Source organism: Piliocolobus tephrosceles, chromosome 9, assembly GCF_002776525.5.
Source record: "Piliocolobus tephrosceles isolate RC106 chromosome 9, ASM277652v3, whole genome shotgun sequence".
Lineage (NCBI taxonomy): Eukaryota > Metazoa > Chordata > Mammalia > Primates > Cercopithecidae > Piliocolobus > Piliocolobus tephrosceles.
In genome coordinates this window covers 118,306,488-118,327,128 of record NC_045442.1, presented here as the reverse complement: position 1 = coordinate 118,327,128, position 20,641 = coordinate 118,306,488, and the positions used below count along the sequence as shown (strand labels likewise).

The 20,641-nt window shown below is 45.6% G+C and overlaps 1 pseudogene; it reads right to left on the bottom strand.

Annotated features, from left to right (window-relative positions):
* Positions 1-20,148, bottom strand: part of LOC111549955 — a 59,746-nt pseudogene extending 39,598 nt beyond the window's left edge.
* Positions 20,149-20,641: the final 493 nt, after the last annotated feature.

Genomic DNA, 20,641 nt, shown 5'->3' with positions numbered 1-20,641 from the left:
TCAGGTGTGCTCCTCGCAGAGCACCCTTTCTGCAGAAAGTAAAACCACCTTGCTGAGAAAACGTTTTGTCTAAACGCTGATTTTTCCTTATGGTACCAAGGAACAAGCATTCTGTTTCTGAATAAACATTTTACGTATAACAAAATGGTGGCACATATGGGAACACATTCTCCTTCCGGGGCGGCCTCTAGTCCTCTCTCAAGAGGAGGCGCTCGTTCCAGTGGCCTCAGGCGTAAGGAATCGAGACCCACCTGGTGTGATGAATAAACGCGCACTCTCAGCAACGCAGAAAGAAACTGGCCGGCAACCTGGAATAATGGATCCTCACAGACCACGTGGACCAGGCGACCTCATGCAGGAGCCAAGGAAGGAAATACTGGAGGAGCCAGTAAAGCATTCCTTAGTCAGGATAAAGGAAAAAACGCCGTGGGCAGTAAAGCATTCCTTGGCTGGGACACATACCAAGGTAAGAGAAACAGCAGGAGCGGAAAAGCATTCCTTAGGTCAGCACCAGGAAAGCAAAGCTGCGGGGTGGGGGTGGGGGTCGAGGGGATTGGGATGGTGGTGAAGTATTCCTGAGTCGGGATGTCTTAGAGGTTAAAAAAAGGTGAAAAATCCCCATTAGAGGAAGATTAAACATCACACAAACCTCCAGTAGTAAAAAGGATATTCAAAACTTCCCTTTCCCCTCTTCTCAGGGGAAGAAAGAGGCTAAGCTCCACTCCCACTGCCCGCGCCCTAGGGGAAGGGGAAGGAGAAGGGAGAACAGCAGTGTGGGCGGCTGGCAGAGGCAGCGAAGACCAGCAGAGAGAGAAAAAGAAAGGCAGAGACAGAAAGCAAAAGTCTTTTGGCAAAGTTCCAAAATTTTCTGACGAGGTTAAAAAAGAAAAAGAAAAAAGAAAGGGAACTCAAGAATGCAAAGAGAAAGAAGGCAAGGTCAGTACTTTAAAGAAGAAGGTCCAAGAAAGTTGCTGTAAGGGCTGTGAATGTAAAGATAAGGAGGAAAGACAAGGGGCGTCCCCTGGCCCAGGGTTAATGACTCCTACAACCTGCACCGCGCATCTGCCGAGCCTCTGGGCCGGTGGTGGCTCGGGTCCCAGACTACAGCCGCTCGGATCCCACCCAGCCCAAGAGACTGAGTGTAATGGAGAGAAAAACAGGGCATGGCAGAGAGAGAGAGCACAAATGAAAGAAAGATAGAGGGAGAGAATAAGTGAGAGACTGGAAGAGACAAAGATCAGAGAAAGACACAGAAGGTAAGACTAGGGAGAGAAATAGTGTAAAAGGAAGTCAGAAAGTTAAGGCATGTCAAAGATCGTGAAAGCCGTAAAAAAAGTTATAAAAGAGAATTTACGCAAGAAATACTATATAATTTAAAAGTAATTAGGCCTCCTGAATGTAAAACTATTAAAGAAACAGTTTATGTGCAAGGTATATAAGGAAAATAAAATATACCTTTAGTAAAAGGATTATAAGGAGGCATAAGAATATGGATTTTTACCTACATTAAAAGGTTAAAAAATAGGTGCTAAAGAAAATGCAAAAGAAAAATAAATATCGCTACACCAAAGAGAAATATTATCCAAACCCTGATAAAGAAAATCTTATTCCAACTGCATCAAAGAACCCATTAGGGGCCGTCTAGCACAGAGTTAATACCAACAAGTTTCCACCTCCAGCGGCTCCTAGAGAGGCAGGGGTACAAGCCAGCAGGGGGACCTAGCCACGGACAGACACTTCCTATGTCCCGGAGGGGGCCAGGCGGCCGGTAGACTGCGCAGCACCGCCCAAGGCCAGAGGCCAGACAGTGGGGGTTCGGGCGGGAGCAAAGTCCAGGGGTGACCGGGTAAGCCACAAGGCCCCTCATCCCCAAGGCCGCAACGCACAAGGGCGATGAGGGCCACAGAGAGGCCGAGACCTTGAGAAGGGGGCAGGGCCACACCACACCCTGGGGCCTCAAGCCCCAAGGTATGCAAAGTTCTAACAAAATAAGGAGCCCCAAAGGGTTGCTCAGAAACAACGTAAGTAAAAATTTTTTTAAAAAGGACGTTTCTCAGCAAGAAGGCACTAGAGACTATACAGTCAAAAAAATACCTGTAGGTTGTCTTACTTACATTCCACTGCTGATGTCCCCTCATTTAAAACAAAAGATCTGTTTCTCAGAAATTACATACTAGGTTTATCTTCCACTTCCCCTTCCCTCAGAACTAAAAGTCCTTTAGCACAGGTACCACCCCTAGAATTTCCAGTACACCAGCACCAGCCTGGAAACCACATCCTCATCAAAGGATAGAAAGAAGAAAAACTTGAGCCAGCGTGGGAAGGACCTTACCTTGTGCTGCTAACCACTGAGGCTGCCGTTCACGCAGCAGAAAAGGATGGACACATCATACCTGAGTCAAGAAAGCAACATCACCATCAGAGTCATGGGCCACTGTTCCACCAGAGTCAAGCCCTACCAAGTTAAAGCTAAAAAAACTTAATCTTTTCGTCCCTTTAACTACTCCCCATCTTATTAATGTAACTAAATCTAACTCACCTCAAGTTATTACTTTTAATGCCTGTTTAGTTATCACTCCTCCCAGACACAGTGACAAGACCAAAGTCTCTATAGTAAAAGCAAAAACCTAAGGCAAACAAGAACAATTGAGACAAGATATCAGGATGTCAATGCCTGGCTAAAATGGATTAACTATTCTGTCGGCACTCTAAATAAAAGCAATTGTTACGCTTGTGTGCACGGTAGGCCAGAGGTCCAGGTTGTCCCCTTTCCGCTCGGATAATCCTGTAATCGACAAGACATGGACTGCATGGTAGCTCTTTTTCAAAATCCTACAGCCTGGGATAGTGAACTGTGCCAGCCTCTCCCCGCTGTTTCCTAAAATGCAGTACCCTGCAGGTCAGCCCCCGAGGGCCATCCACCCTCCATCTTTCAAGATCAGTTTTACCTCGTGTCTCCAACGACAAGGGGAAAATTTGGCATTCCTTGGAGACTTAACAGGATGCAGTGAGATCAGGCACTTCCAAGAGCTGACCCATCAGTTCACCCTTATTCGTCCCAAGTGGCTGTATGGTAGTATTGTAGAGGACCTTTACTGGACATTCTGCCAACTAATTAGAGCAGTACTTGTGCTCTAGTTCAACTGGCTATCCCTTTTACCCTGGCATTTCATCAACCAGAAAAACTTTTTCTTTTAAAAAACTCAAGCAAAACACCTAGACCAAGACATCTTAAGAAAGTTTGAAGAGGAAAAAACTATAAAATGAAAAGGAGGGAACTGTAGAAAGTAAAAAGTTTCACCTTCCAACTTTCCCTTTTTGTTAGAGAATAAATTGTGTTAGAAATAATAGTTTCTTTTAAAGACTAACTTCCTTCAAGCCTCCTTGCTTTGTGCTAATAACTCTTAGTTAAGCCCTATGCTATGTAGCTGTTAAACATGCTCACAGGCACATAGTACATTCTATGTCCTTGTACTTTAACCAAGATACCTGTGCTGGAGGTACTCACAGGCATGTCCCAGCTCACAGCCTATGCTGCTTCCTTATTTGGGAATGTTATTACCTTTCTAAGCCTTTTTGTAAGCAACTTCCTATTTTCCTTTGTTCTCCATTGCTTTTACCTATTTAGAAAAGTTTTAAATTATTAGCCAGTTGGGTTCAGTTTAGATTGTGAGGTCTGGCTCCAGCCAATGGAGACAGCACACAGTAGCAGAGACAAGCTGCGTAAGGGATAGAAATTGCTTCCCTCCTTTATTCAGGTATGCTCTTGCCATTTTTCCATCTCTGAGGAGCACCCTTTCTGCAGAAAGTAAAATTACCTTGCTGAGAAAACTTTTTGTCTAAATGCTGATTTTTTTCCCTTATGGTACCAAGGAACAAGCATTCTGTTTCTGAATAAGCATTTTACATATAACATCCTGATATCCCAATATCTTGAGAACAGAAACATCCCTAATTTTGCTTTAAAGATAGTACTATCAATTCTTGCAAGATACAGTAATTAAGAAAATCAGTACTTTATCACAAACCCTTGTAGCAGAGCACATCTCCCCATGACCTTCTTTATCCTACACAAATGAGTATTATACCTAGGGTGGACGTGTTTCTTCTCCTACTTTCGGGAATGCCCTACCCTATCTATGGAGTAGCCATCTTTCACCACTTTACTTTCTTTTTTTTTTTTTTTTTTTTTTTTTTTTGAGCCGGAGTCTCGCTCTGCTGCCCAGGCTGGAGTGCAATGGCCAGATCTCAGCTCACTGCAAGCTCCGCCTCCTGGGTTTACGCCATTCTCCTGCCTCAGCCTCCCAAGTAGCTGGGACTACAGGCGCCCGCCACATCGCCTGGCTAGTTTTTTGTATTTTTTAGTAGAGACGGGGTTTCACCGTGTTAGCCAGGATGGTCTCGATCTCCTGACCTTGTGATCCGCCCATCTCGGCCTCCCAAAGTGCTGGGATTACAGGCTTGAGCCACCGCGCCCGGCCTCACCACTTTACTTTCTAATCAACTTGCTTTTGCTTTGCACTGCGGACTCACCCTGAATTTTTTCTTGCACGAGATCCAATAACTCTCTCTTGGAGTCTCGATCAGGAATTCTTTCCGGTAATATTGTGAGATCTTGATTTTGAGGTGCCCAAAAAGTTGCCAGCCCTCAGTGGATTACAGAGGTCTGAAGATGTGGGGAGGAGGTGAGCAAAGCCATGAGAAGGAGTGAGGTTGTCTAGGGAGAGGAAGGAGAACACAGGATGGGTGCAGGGGCCAGGCTTCTGTGGACACATCTGGAAAATGCTAGAGCACCCCATTAGCAGGTGAGGTTCCCCAACAGAAAAGTCACACCCTCCAACCAAGCCTTTGTCAGCCACATACAAAGAAGTTTTAAATCTCTCATCTGCCTTTCTCTGGTTTCACATTTGTTCAGAACCCAGGCAGGGAAGAAGAGAACTATTTTCTGAGGCCTCCTGAAGATCCTGACAAAATAACAAAAAGAAGAGTTGAAAGGTCAACATTCTTCCTTCCAGAAAGCATTCTGGCTTCCAGGCAAACTGCCACCACCACCCCAGCAACCTGAGATCAAGGCACTGGGGTCTGCCTAGCAAGTCCAGGTCCCAGTCCCAGGCAAGGGAATATTAAGTGAGCGTGCTGTCGTGTGCGCACCCCAAAAACTTTATGGCACTGTCACTAAAAGGAGCCACTCCCGTGGTTCTTCCCAAAGAAGTCAGCTTCAAGATGACTCAGTGTCCCCATGCCAGAAATAGAAATGGCTGGCAACTTTCACGTGTCAGTTTCTTCTGCTAACAATTCCACAACCTGCTACATGCCCATCGAATTTAACAACGGGAGGTCCTTAGCGATTTTGGACACAGCAGATAGATTTTCAGTCCAAAGCATTCAGAAAGCAATGAAATCTGTGCTCCACATCCCTACCCCCATTCTGGGGCTTTGTAATGCATATCAGCATATTGAAGGCCCTGGAAAGGAATCTCCAATATTTTGTTTAACTCAAACTTTTTGATCCACAGTCCTCCCTCCTTTCCAGGCAGAAAACTTTCAAATATTCCATAAAACATCAGAAATTCAAGGGACCGTGAGGCCGGGTGCAGTGGATCACACCTATAATCCCAGCACTTTGGGAGGCCAAGGTGGGCAGCTCACCTGAGGTCAGGAGTTTGAGACCAGCCTGGCCAACATGGTGAAACCCCATCTCTACTAAAAACACAAAATTAGCCAGGTGTGGTGGCAGATGCCTGTAATCCTGGCTACTCCGGAGGCTGAGGCAGGAGAATCGCTTGAATCCGGGAGCTGGGGGTTGCAGTGAGCCAATATTGCACAACTGCACTGCAGCCTGGGTGACAGAGCGAGACTCCCTCTTAAAAAAATAAATAAAAGAGGCCGGGCGCGGTGGCTCACGCCTGTAATCCCAGCACTTTGGGAGGCCCAGACGGGCAGATCACGAGGTCAGGAGATCGAGACCATCCTGGCTAACACGGTGAAACCCCATCTCTACTAAAAATACAAAAAATTAGCTGGGCGAGGTGGCCGGCGCCTGTGGTCCCAGCTACTCGGGAGGTTGAGGCAGGAGAATGGCGTGAACCCGAGAGGCGGAGGTTGCAGTGAGCTGAGATCCAGCCATTGCACTCCAGCCTGGGCGACAGAGCAAGACTCCATCTCAAAAATAAATAAATAAATAAATAAATAAATAAATAAATAAAAGAAATTCAAGAGACCAAGTATATATTGAAGAAGTTTGGATGAAAAGATAATTAATTAGAAAAAATGGTCTTAAAGGGAAAAGATGAACCCAGAGAGGCCTTGTTATTTAGTTATTATTTTTAGATTGGTAGAAACTTCCACGTGTTTTTAGGCCAAGGGAAGCAGGAAAGATGGCTCATATGAGAAACAGAATAATTCATGGAGCAAGTCCCTTAGGGGATTTATAATCAAGTAGCTTTTACTTGGTAAATACTTCTTACATGAATAATAAAGGAAGTGAAACCCAAAAGTTGTAAGTTTCAAATGCAAAGTAGATGAATAATCATTCTTTTAAGATATTTCCAAAGTTAGCATGACAATTCCAAGTCATTGAGTAAATATTCTCATCAATATTTAAGATTTAAGGCAATTGTTTGGAATATTTTGGGAGTTATTAATAAAACTCCGAATCCTCTCTGTGAAAGGTTTCTTTCTTTCTTTCTCTCTTTTGCTCTTTCTTTCCTTCTTTCTTCCTTTTTTGAGATGGAGTCTTGCTCTGTCACCCAGGCTAGAGTGCAGTGGCACAATCTCGGCTCACTGCAACCTCCATCTCCCGGGTTCAAGCGATTCTCCTGCCTCAGCCTCCCCAGTAGCTGGGACTACAGGCACCCACCACCACGCCCGGCTAATTTTTTGTATTTTTAGTAGAGACAGGGTTTCACTGTGTTAGCCAGGATGGTCTCGATCTCCTGACCTCGTGATCTGCCTGCCTTGCCTCCCAAAGTGCTGGGATTACAGGCGTGAGCCCCCACGTCCAGCCTCTGTAAAAGATTTCTACAATGAGTTTCAAGGAATTCAATCCTAGTTTTCAAAGTTGCCACCAAAGCTGTGGTTGGTTCAGGGGGTCAGAAGTTGCACCTGCCACCCAGAGGTGAGTAAAATGCAGAAAACCACTGCCAGTGGTCCCAGATGCCTACAGCCCTGGGCTAATAACAGTTAAGGAAACATGAAAGGGGCTGCAGATTAATCTGTGGGAAGCACACACACGTGTTGCAGCCTCAGCTTTTCAAACCTGGCACAGATGTATCTTCTAAGCTGTATCCTAAAGCCTGTTGGCAAATGCATCTCAGAAATATAGTCCCCAGGCTTCTAAGGCCTAAGATACAGAGAAGAGCATAAAAGGTGCTAGGAACAAGGCCGGGCACAGTGGCTCATGCCTGTAATCCCAGCACTCTGGGAGGCCAAGGCGGGTGGATCACCTGAGGTCAGGAGTTTGAGATCAGCCTAACCAATATGGAGAAACCCTGTCTCTACTAAAAATACAAAATTAGCCAGGTGTGGTGGTGCATGCCTGTTATCCCACCTACTCAAGGGCTGAGGCAGGAGAATCGCTTGAACCCAGGAGGTAGAGGTTGCGGTGAGCCGAGATCGCACTATTGCACTCCAACCTGGGCAACAAGAGCGAAACTCCATCTCAGAAAAAAAAAAAAAAGAAGAAAACAAAGGTGCTAGGAACAGTGCTGATGATATCTGACCCACCCTGTTTGCCCCGCTCCCTTCTCCATGTCCACTCCTCTTAGCAGGGCACCTGGTAACAAGACCAGACAGAAGGCTAAAAACCAGCACAAGAGAAGTCAGGACCCTGAAATGGGCAGGTGAGATCGAAGCACAGAAGGGCGATGGAAGTCTGGGGAAAAATAGGAGGTCCTAAGGGGTAGAAGTTTTCCTCCCTACTATAAAAGGATAAGCTATATTGGGGCAAGAAGTATGGTCTACGATCAGTGGAGAAACTGGAGTAGAGAGCTAGGAGTATAGAGAAGCCATAGCCGCCGCTTTCCTGTGTATTCTGCAATGGGCTAGAATGTATATCTACAGCCTGAAGGTAAGAGGTCTACAAGGTTGGTGCACTAGCAATTGTGGTCCTCCAGACTTTGGATGTGCTCACATTAGGAACCTTTTGGCAAGGACTGCACGGATAGCATTGCAAGCTGAGGATCTGTATAAAATGATCAGATCCAGAATTCCACTAGTTGGTAAAAAGTCTTTGTGTGCGTTTGAGAAAGGAGTTACTTCCCTGGGAAGATGCAGCTTCACACCAAAGTGCATGACTTGGCTTGCTTCAGCCTGCATCCATCCCCTTGGGGATGCAGTGAACAGTCTGTACAACTGCACATGGCCGCCCCGGTCAAATCCTAGTAAAAGACTAATCTACAGTAAATTTATGTTAGCAAACTTGATACAAGAAGTTTGACTCTCACCATCGAGTCATTGTAAAAGTAGTGTTGGTTTTAGTTATCATTAAAAAGACTCAACAATTTAGAAATAAAGTTGAGAAGGATAGAAAAAATTTACATGCTGCTCCAAAGATAGAAAGATTCTAAGTCTATTGGAGAGATGTAATTCTTGGTATAAATGAAAAGGAAACGTGAATTGAGCAAACCAGTGTTGATAAACACAAGAAAGGGACGTCATAAAATGACATCGCCCCAAATCCAGCAGAGTCAATATTATCAAACTATAATTAGCACAAGTCTCCAAGGAGCATGAATCATATTGAGAAATAGGTTTTTGATCTTGAAAAGTAATATGAGAGTTAGAGATGAAAACTAAGCTGTAGATGACACACTGCAAAAAATCGAGGCTACCAAGGGAATAGAATGAGACAGGTTGTCGCTCACCTGCCTGCCCTGTCTCCAAAAGCATGGGCAAAAGAAGCAAATGAGGTGTTAAGCAGCATTCAGGAGACAAGATGGAAAGGAGGAAAGCATTTTTTAAAAATTAACTGAATATTGGCTGGGCGCAGTGGTTCATGCCTGTAATCCCAGCACTTTGGGAGGCCGAGGCAGGAGGATCACCTGAGGTCTGGAGTTCAAGACCAGCCTGGCTACCATAGTGAAACCCCGTCTCTACTAAAAATACCAAAATTAGTCAGGCATGGTAGCGGGCACCTGTAGCTACTCAGGAGGCTGAGGCAGGAGAATCACTTGAACCTGAGAGGCAAAGGTTGTAGTGAGCTAATATCATGCCACTGCACTCCAGCCTGGGTGACAGAGTGAGACTGTCTCAAAAAAAAAAAAAAAAAAGAAAGAAAGAAAGAATAGAAGAAAGAAATATTAACTGAATATTGAGATATATGTAGAATAGGTCTACAACACATTCCCTCCTCAAATTCTCCAGGTTCTGATTCAGAACTATGTATAAAACACCTATGTAGTATTTTATATGGTCAGCTATGTAGGTTATCCCTGTAACTAAACACCAACCGTTCCCCAATAATCTTTGGAAATAAAATGAAAATAAAAATAAAAACAATGACTGAATTCTAGAGAATTCCTCCAATTTGCGGGGAGCTCAAAGAAAATAAAAATTTGGAGAGGAGAGAAGAGGGAGCAACCAGATAAGAGAAAGCAAAACTAGGAGAGAACAATGTCCCCAAAGTCAAGGAAGGAAAAGTATCAAGACTACCAAAAACTACATAGCTGACCCTATAAAATATATCTTGGAGCTTACAGATAGTGGCCAACTCTTTAGAAAGAGTTGTCTTAATGACTTTATTTAACACTTATTTGTGAATATTTATAAATGAACACTTATTTATGAATATTTGTAAGTGAACACGTATTTATAAGTTTAACACTTACTATGAATTCTTTATATGAATCATATGAAGAATGAAAGTAAACAACTTAGTGCTATTGTTTTATTCTTTGAAGTGGCTGGGACTATTGTCCCATCGATTGATTAAAGTCTTCAGTTCTCAAACCTGCTTTTCTGTCCCCATTCCTCTGGGTACTCTGGCCCTGAACACCTTCAATGCCCTCTCCTTCCTGATACTTTTCCTCCCTTGACTTCGGGGACATTGCTGTCTCCTAGTTTCTCTTTCTCTTATCTGGATGCTCCCTCTTCTGTCCTCTCCAAATTTTTATTTTCTTTGAGCTCCCCTTAAATTGGAGGAATTCTCTAGAATTCAGACATTGCTTTTTATTTTTATTTTTATTTTATTTCCAAAGGTTATTGGGGAACAGGTGGTGTTTGGTTACAGGGATAAGTTCGTTAGTGGTGGTAGGTGAGATTTTGGTGCACCCATCACCCAAGTAGTGGACACTGAACCCAATTTGTAGTCTTTTATCCCTCACCCCCCTCCCTTTCCCCATGAGTCCCCAAAGTCCATTGTGTCATTCTTACACCGTTGCATCCTCACTGCTGTGAGAACATACAATGTTTGGTTTTTCATGCCTGAGTTACTTCACTTAGAATAATAGTCACTAATGTCATCCAGGTTGCTGCCAATACTTTTAATTCATTCCTTTTTATGGCTGAGTAGTATTCATTCATATATATATATATATATATATCACTCTTTCTTTCTTTTCTTTCTTTCTTTCTTTATCTTTCTTTTTTTCTCCTTCCTTCCTTCTTTCTTTTCTTTCTTTCTGTCTTTCACAGAGTCTCACTCTGTTGCCAGGCTGCAACACACTGGTGCGGTCTCAGCTCACTGCAATCTTTACCTCCTGAGTTCAAGCAAGTCCCCTACCTCAGCCTCCCAAGTAGCTGGGACTACAGGTGCGTGCCACCACGCCCAGCTAATTTTCTTTCTTCTTTTTTTTTTTTTTTTTTGTATTGCCGTAGAGACGGGGTTTCACCATATTGGTCAGATGGTCTTCATCTCCCAACCTCGTTATTTGCCCGCCTTTGGCCTCCCAAAGTGCTGGGATTACAGGCGTGAGCCACCACACCCGGCCATACTGTTTCTTTATCCACTCATTGATTGATGGGCATTTGGGTTGGTTCCACGTTTTTGCAATTGCAAATTGTGCTAGAATTCAGCCCTTTTAGAGGAGGTCTCTGAGAATGACTCCTAAGTCCATATTTCCAAGCTTAATCTCTATCCTGAGGTTCAAGCCCATTTTTCCAAATAGGTGTGGACCTCTTCATTCACCTATCCCACAAGTAATGCAAGTTACTCAGAACTAATCTCCTTCCTCCAGGGCAGTTGCCTGTCCTAAGTTTCTCATCTGCTAGGGTCTAAATGTTTGTGTCCTCCCAAAATCCATAGATTGAAATCCTCACCCACAGGTGAGGATATTAGGAGGTGTTGTTAGTCAGGGTTCTCTAGAGGGACAGAACTAAAAGGACAGATGCATATATTGAAGGGAGTTTATTAAGGAGAATTGACTCACATGATCACAGGCTGAAGTCCCACAACAGGCTGTCTGCAAGCTGAGGAGCAAGAAAGCCAGTAGTGGCTCTGTCCAAGTCCCAAAGCCTCAAAAGTAGGGAAGTCAACAGTGCAGCTTTCAGTCTGTGGCCAAAAGCCTGAGAGCCCCCAGCAAACCACTGGAGTAAGTCCTAGAGTCCAAGGGCCATAGAACTTGGAGTCTGACGTTCAAGGGCAGAAAGCATCCAGCACAGGAGAAAAGATGAAGGCCATAAGCCTCAGTAAGTCTGCTCTTCCACCTTCTTCTGCCTGCTTTTTCTAGCCTCACTGGCAGCCAATTGGACGGTGCCCACCCAGACTGAGGTGGCCGTGCCTCTCCCAGTCCACTGACACAAATCTTAAAACCCACTCACAGACATACCCAGAAACAATACTTTGCATCCTTCAATCTGATCAAGTTGACACTCAGTATTAGCCATCACAGGAGGTGAAGCCTTTTGGGGGGTGATTAGGTCACAAGAGGAGAGCCCTCATAAATGAGATTAGTGCCTTCATGAAAGAGACCCCAGAGAGCTACATCACCCCTTCCACCACGTGAGGACACAGCAAGAAGATGATGTCTATGAACCAGGAGGCAGGCCCCACCAGACACTGCCAGTGCCTCGATCTTGGACTTCCCAGCCTCCAGAACTGTGAGAAACCAATTTCCATTTATAAGCCACTCTGTTTATGGTATTTTGTTACAGCAGCCAGGATGGACCAAAACACCATCTCAGCTAATATTGCTACCATCCATTCAGTCACCCAAGGCAGAAATGTTTGTCTTCAACAACTCCCTTCATCTCCTCAGCTACATCTCATCATCCTAAAGTTCTCTCCACTCCATCTGCATAAAAGCTTCCAAGTGTAACCCCTATTAAATAACACAGTCAAATACATAACCTTTTTTGCAGTCAAGATGGAAATTCCCTAAGTGTCTGATTTCAAGCTTACTGAGAAAAGGCCAACACTAAAAAAAAAAAAAAAAAAAAAAAAATTCCTCCTTGCTGGCAGATCCCTGAAATTCCTTTGCAGACAAGGCTTTTATTGCAGAATTAGAAATAATCCTAAATGCCAGAGGCTCTGGAAAGACGCCACCCTAAATTGAAAGAACACCAAAGTGTCAGCGTTGTGTCATACAGCCTTGCAGTGAAAAGGGCTGATGGTGGGAGGAGGGGGGAGGGTGGAAAATTGGAGGGTGGCAGATAAGAGCAAAGAAGAAAGAGTGCAGGGTGCAGATAGCAACAGCGAAGGTGGTGGAGGGGGGCACGTTGTCAACACACAAAGAAAGTTCGCTTGAGCCAACCAAATTTTGTGCTTAAGGTAAATTAAACAGTTCGTGAGTATGGGAACCAAGGTAGACAGGAAAACATTTTATAAAAAGATTCACAGAGGCTCTTCTCTTGTTTCTATAATAGACAGAATGGAGCCGCTTCCTAGAATTATAATAAGACACAGTGAATGGGAAAGTTCTAAATTTATGTAAGATCAGCTTTTGAAGTATCTGAAATTGTTGCAGTGGGAAATACTGCCTAAGTGTTTCCAAGTTCACTAATAGATCTTCCTCTAGGAGTTTTCACAGCCAGCCCTTCAAAACTTGGCCACCTTTGCCATAATAGTCCATGAATCTCCAATTGTCTCTGCAAGAAGTCTGTTATGGCTGGGATTTCTTTCTGCCTCCCTGGGGTCAGATCAAATTAACTTGGTGAGAATTGCTTTCTGTAAAGCTAACCCACATTGGAGTAACTCCTGTGTGACCTAAGTCATCTTCTCCCTTGGCTCCCAATAGATTCAGAAAAAGGAATGGATGAGGTCAGGAATAACAAAGGGGTGACCAGTTGCAAAATTTAAAGATACAGCAGCTAGAGAAGTGAACATGGGCCTTAGGAAAGAAAGAAGGAAAATGTTGCTGGCATCCAGCTGTGCAGATCTGATGAGACCAGCCCCCACCAGAAATCTGTATTACTGCTCCAGAAGACAATGCAATGTGCCTACAAATTTAATGACTGTCTCCTGGCCTATGACAGGGGACCAGGAACTCTGCCCACAAAGTTGAAAAGGGTCAAGGCAACCTGGTGAGAGAAATGTTGACTTTTTGTGGGTATAAAAGGCACAGACAATCTAGCTAAGGCATGTGTATTGTGATCTACCTTTTTTTTTCAAAAACAAGGGAGTTGGCCGGGCGCGGTGGCTCAAGCCTGTAATCCCAGCACTTTGGGAGGCCGAGACGGGCGGATCATGAGGTCAGGAGATCGAGACCATCCTGGCTAACACGGTGAAACCCCGTCTCTACTAAAAAATACAAAAAAACCAGCCGGGCGAGGTGGCGGGCGCCTATAGTCCCAGCTGCTCAGGAGGCTGAGGCAGGAGAATGGCGTAAACCCGGGAGGCGGAGCTTGTAGTGAGCTGAGATCCGGCCACTGCACTCCAGCCCGGGTGACAGAGCGAGACTCCGTCTCAAAAAAAAAAAAAAAAAAACAAGGGAGTTACTAGTTACTGACTTTTCAAACTGTACAATCATTTATGATAATTTAACTAGCTGTATTAGTCTGTTTTCATGCTGCTGATAAAGATATACCTGATACTGGGTGATTAATAAAGAAAAAGAGTTTTAATGGACTCACAGTTCCACGTGGCTGGGGAGGCCTCACAATCATAGTGGAAGGCAAAAGGCACATCTTCCATGGCGGCAGGCAAGAGAGAGAATGAGAACCAAGTGAAAGGGGTTTCCCCTTATAAAACCATCACATCTCGTGAGACTTATTCACTACCATGAGAACAGTATGGAGGAAAACACCGCCATGATTCAATTATCTCCCACCGGGTCCCTCCCACAACACACGGGAATTATGGAAGCTACAATTCAAGATGAGATTCGGGTGGGCACACAGCCAAACCATATCACCAGCCAAGCATTAAGTCAGCCTCTACAGAAGGAAGAGGCTTAAATTCAAATTAATTTGGCATCTACTAAAATCGGATACCAAATATAAGAAATGAAAAACAAATTCTAATTCTTTTCAAGCTGGAAAGAGGCTAAGAGGTCACCTGTCTTAGCCCCTGATTTCCCTCACTGATGAAGAGGCCACAGCCTAGGGGATGTTGCCCCTAACTGAGTTCTCAGGTAGGGCCCGGGTAGACTGAAACCCAGGTCTCTGTGTCCTCCCTTACTCCACTATGCACTTTTTCAGAGAAGTGAGACACCTTTGTTTGGGAAAAAAAAAAAAAAAGTGAGATGGAAAAAAGACAAATCACTTGTACTTTCCTACTACTGATCAATTATTTATTCCAAAGAAGTTAAAACTATGTCTAAACTTAGACAGCCAGGCCATTTTTCACTCCTCAGGCATGCAAAGAAGATAATGATAGTATTTTTCAGACCATGACAAGGAATTGTGGTGCATTACAGTGATTATTTTCGCAAATCACCAGCTCTGGCTAATTAATACTTAAACAGAAAATCTTGCTGCAGGAACTCATAACAGTTTTATAGCAAAACGAGGAAGCAAAGACTTAACATTTCATCTGTGCTCTACTTTGATTCGGTACAAAAGGCGGCAGGGATTAGACAGGTTCTAATGGGAAAGGCATAGGAAGTAATTAATAAGCAGCATTGTTACCCATTATTTACAGAGGGCCAACCATAACCTAAAGGGTAAATACCTGGCTCTTTACCAATGAGTTTACTTTTCAAGATTATTATTACTATTATTATTATACTCACCCAGGCTGGAGTGCAATGGCGCGATCTCAGCTCACTGTAACCTCCACCTCCCGGGTTCAAGCAATTCTCCTACCCCAGCCTCTAGTAGCTAGGACTATAGGCGTGTGCCACCATGCCCAGCTAATTTTCGTATTTTTAGTAGAAATGAGGTTTCACCATATTTACCAGGAGGGTCTCGATCTCCTGACTTCGTGATCTGCCCACCTCAGCCACCCAAAGTGCTGGATTACAGGTGTGAACTACTGGGCCCAGCCTATTTCAAGATTTTTAAACATGGGGCAGGCCGGGCACAGAGACTTATGTCTGTAATTCCAGCATTTTAGGAGGCCGAGGTGGAAGGATCACTTGAGGTCAGGAGTTCAAGACCAGCCTGGGCAACATGGTGAAACCCCATCTCTACAAAAAATATAAAAGTTAGCCCAGCGTGGTGGTGCATGCCTATAGTCCCAGCTACTTGGCAGGCTCAGGTGGGAGAATTGCTTGAGCCCAGGAGTTCGAGGCTGCAGTGAGCCACAACTATGTCACTGCACTCCAGTCTGGGTGACAGAGCAAGATGCTATCTCAAAAAGCAAACAAACAAAAAACACGGAATGAAGGAGAGGAAGGAGGAGCGGACCACAGCACACACACCGTGAACTGGCTTGTCTCAAAGCAGAGCCATTGTCCCTGGGACTCTGGGTACTTGGCTGAGGCTGCAGGTTGGACCCTAATCCCAGAGCCTCATTCTGATGGAGGCTTCAGTCATACATCTTCAGCCATACAACATACAGGGAGCTGCTTTCATGCTGGATTTCAGGGAAAGGAAAGCAACCTATTAGAGGCATAGAGATGCACCTGTTTGCATCTCCATTTTCAGTTCTTTGGAGTGTACACCCAGAAGTGAAATTGCTGGGTCATATCGTAACTCTCTGTTGAACTTTCCAAGGAACTCATCCTCGGAATATTTGGAACTGTTGATGAACTGAATCAAACTAAAGCTGAAGACAAAGCCCAGACCCAGGTCGACCACAGGGCAGATGATTCATGCAGCAACCACACCAGTGGCCTCACAGGAGCAGGGGCACACCCTTTATTGCAGCAGTCCCCAACTTTTTTGACACCAGGAACTGGTTTCATGGAAGACAATTTTTCCATGGATGGTGGTGGGTGCAGGGGTGGTTTTGGGGTGAAATGGTTCCATCTCAGATCATCAAGCATTAGATTATCATAAGGAGCACACAACCTAGATCCCTCGCATGTGTAGTTACAATAGGGTTCATGCTCCTATGAAAATCTAATGCAGCTGCTGATCTGACAAGAGGCGGAGCTCAGGCCATAATGCTCATCCACCCGTCGCTCACCTCCTGCTGTTCAGTCCAGTTCCTAACAGGCCACAGACCAGTACTGGTTCACCACCCAGGGGTTGGGGACCCCTGCTTTATTGGACATAATTATTAGGTCGTGTTCTTTTTGGTGTTGTTTGTACAGCTCTATTGAGGTATAATCCACATGCCATAAAATTCACCCCATTTGTAAGTGTATGATTCATGACTGTCAATTACACTTAAAAAGTTGTAAAACCATCATTACAATCCAGATTTAGTATATTTCCATCATCCCCCAAAAATCCCCTCGAGTTCTTTTGCAGTCAAAGCCATCCCCAATTTCAGGCAACTACTGGTCTGATTTCTGTCTTTTTCTATTGTCCTTTTCTGGACATTTAATGCATATGGAGTCATAGCATATGTAGTCTTTGGCATCTGGGGTAGCAAGTATGAATATTAGTCTACCAGCTCAGATGCATATAAAAATATTACATATCTTTTCTTTTTTCTTTCTCCTTTCTTTCTTCTTTCTCTCCCTCCCCTCCCCTCCCTCCCTCCCTCCCTCCCTCCCTCCCTCCTTCCTTCCTTCCTTCCTTCCTTCCTTCCTTCCTTCCTTCTCTCTCTCTTTTTCTTTCTTTTTGGACAGAGTCTCACTCCGTGGCCCAGGCTGGAGTGCAGTGGCACCATCTTGGCTCATCGCAACCTCTGCCTCCCAGGCTCAAGCAATTCTTCTGCCTCAGCCTCCTGAGTAGCTGAGATTACAGGCGCGCACCACTACTGCCTGGCTAATTTTTATATTTTTAGTAGAGATGGGGTTTCACCATGTTACCCAGGCTGGTCTTGAACTCCTGACCTCAGATGATCCTCCCAAAGTGCTGGGATTACAGGTGTGAGCCACCACCCCAGGCCTCTTTACTTTCTTTAAACTCAGTTCTACAGGGGTGTAGGGAAACCTATTTTCAGGCACCACTGGGTTCTGGAGAGGAGAGGTCTCCTTCTCTAAGGCCATGCAAAACTCCAGGAGGGCTTTTGGTACCCATTGAAGTAAGGGCCATTTATTTTTCACCCCAGCAACCTTGCCACTGATACCCTCATTATCAAATGGTTCTTCTAGGAAACAGGTTCTGCTGTTGCCAATGACAAGCCTGGGCAGCAGAATCTGCAGAAGGTTCCCGAGGTCCAGTAGGTGCAACCCAAGAGCTTGCTGTCTGTTTGGGTGCTGCAGGGACTAAGGCTTGAGTCCTTGACGCTCATAAGACCACCATCCCACTCCTCCTCCCAATCTGGGGGCGGGGGAGTCATTCCTGCCTCCAACCGCTGTGAAAGCCTCCATGTCACCCAGCTCTGGCTCCTCTTCCTCCAGGACATCTGTGGTAGATCATGGATATATTGAGATCAGGCTTTCTCAAAAGACAAGAAGAAAGGCTGTACTTCTAAGAGCTGTTGCCAGGAGTCCAGCCAACACTCCTGAAGGTAGGAAGCCCGAAGGGACTCGTTGCTAACTCCAAACAGAGGAGACTGGGGCAGAAAGGAACACAAGGAACATCAAACACGGATTAGGATCTCACTAAACACCCTCCCACACTGCTCTACATTTACCCACCACAAAATCACATCAGCAAATCAGCTAAGAGCATGCTATTATTTCAGTGTTTTCACTGCATTTAGATTCCATCTACCCATGAAAGTGTGCAGGAGGATGGAGTCACCAAACGGGAGGATCCAGGCTAAGAAACAGCACCGGCTCTAACACAAGCAACAGCAACAAACACCATGTGTCAGGCATTTTTCTAGGTGTTGAATACATATTTCCTCTTTAATCCTCTCAGCATCCTTAGGTGAGGGCTGTGGGTCCAAATGCCTTATCTAAAAATTTTGGGTGGCTGCACACTGTGGCTCACACTTGTAATCCCAGCACTTTGGGAGGCCGAGGTGGGTGGATCACCTGAGGTCAGGAGTTCAAGACCAGGCTGGTCAATATAGTGAAACCTCATCAATACTAAAAATGCAAAAATTAGCTGGGTGTGGTGGCACACGCCTGTAATCCCAGCCACTCTGGAGGCTGAGGCAGGAGAATCGCTTGAACCCAGGAGGTGGAGGTTGCAGGGAACTGAAATTACGCCACTTCACTCCAGCCTGGGCAACAGAGCAAGACTCCACCTCAAAAAATAAAATAAAACCTTTAGGGCAAGCCCTGCTTTAGAGTCCAGAATTCTGGGGATTTTCAAAAGGCTATTCAATGCATGGGATTTATATCACATAACACCCTGACAGGGGCTGACGCAGTTCTCCTATGGAGTAATCAATTTTCCTTCACAAAACAAATTTTAAAATCACATCAAGGGACCTAAATAGGGACTGTAAATAGCTTTCCATCAGTTCGGTCAGGTCAGGAAAAAAGGTTTGGTCCTTAGAACTTTCTGGATTTGGGAGCGTACTATACTCCCCATTTTACAGATAAAGGGAATGAGGAAGGGTAAGATGAAGTGACTTGGTCAAGGTCCTATAGCTAAGAAGTGGCTGGGGGGGAAGTGTGTGTGCATGGGTGTGTGCAGTGCCTCAGGGCACCCCCCACCCCGCACCCCGCCACTGAGAGCAACGGTTCAGGAGAAAACAACTTTGACTGCTTTCTCTACCAGAAACTCACCTCGAGCCTCCCACACCAAAGCCGTGGGCAGCTTGTGGGTGTCCTTCTTCCCTTGGCTCATAGCTTCACTGATGCTCATTTTCATTCACTTTCATAGGGTTGTTTTGTTCTCGTTTTGTTTTTGTTCCAGACAAAGTTTCCCTCTCGCCCAAGCTGGAGTGCAGTGGTGCAATCACAGCTCATTGCAGCCTCTCCCTCCTGGGCTCAAGCAATCCTCCTGCCTTGACCTCCCAAAGTGCTGGGATTACAGGTGTGAGCCACCATGCCCCACCTATAGAGTTTTAAATAGTAAAAGGAGCCTAGTGAAGTATGACTTACCCCCAGGAACCCCTTACAGGCCCCGAAGGGACTCTCTTCCGCCGATCCCAGGGTACAGCTGTGACGCCATCTTTTCTGCCTGGATTATCCCAGTAGTTAAACAAAAATTAGAGAACGTCATTCCATTTCTCTCTGTATATATTTTTCCAGGCCCTTTTCACGAATGATCAGTTATTTCCTGCACTGAATTTTTTTTTTTTTTTTTTTTTTTGAGACAGAGTCTCACTCTGTCACCCAGGCTGGAGTGCAGTGGCACGATCTCGACTTACTGCAAGTTCTGCCTCCCGGGCAAGCGATTCTTCCGCCTCAGCCTCCCGAGTACCTGGGACTACAGGAGAGCACCATCATGCCTGGCTAATTTTGGTATTTTTAGTAGAGACAGGCTTTCACCATATTGGCCAGGCTGGTCTCGAACTCCTGACCTCGTGATCTGCCTGCCTCGGCCTCCCAAAGTGCTGGGATTACAGGCGTGAGCCACCGCGCCTGGCTCTCCTCCACTGATTAAAAAAAATTTTTTTTTTAATTCTCTATTTCTCCCCACTCCCACCCCCAGGCTCACTCCTTATAAAGCAGCTTCTAGCCTCATCTGCCCCTCCTACACCACACCAACTCGAGGGCCGGGAATTGGGTCCGGGGCAGTCTGACTTGCTTGCTTCCCTGCCTCGCTCTTGCGGTTAGCCTCAGGGGCGGGGTTGAGGGTCAGGGTTGGCCAGGCAGCAGGAGGTCCAGACAGCGAAGCGGAATCCTTCGGAGATACCAGGAGGGGGCGCATCTGCCTTTTTCTATTTCAGATCAGAGGTTTTTTTTTTTTTTGCTTTTGTTTTTCTCTCTCTCCTTTGCGTTTCCTTCCAACCAGTAAGCAGCGTGGATGCGCAACCACGTGCTCTTATTCGCACGGATTTGGGCGGCGCCAGCGCCTCCATTTGTAAATCAAGTTCTTCCCGGATTTCACGCCCTTCTTGGGTTTAGGCACAAACTTGCCCCCAGGCTTCTCCCAGGCCACCTGGGTCTCCGTCCTCATTTCTGTTTATTCCTCCTGCTCCAGGGTCCCGGGGCCGGCAGCACCGCCTGGCCCAGGCCTCCGACCTCGCGATCGGACGCTGCGCGTGTCGGTGACCGAGTCCCTGAGGCGCTGCCCGGGTGCTCGGGATGCACACAGGGCGGCTCTCCCTCCTACCTTGTCATCCTACTGCCTAATCCGGGGGCAGCTTCCCTCCTCCACACCAGCAAGGCTGCTTCCCAGATGCAATCCCCGCGCACCCGTG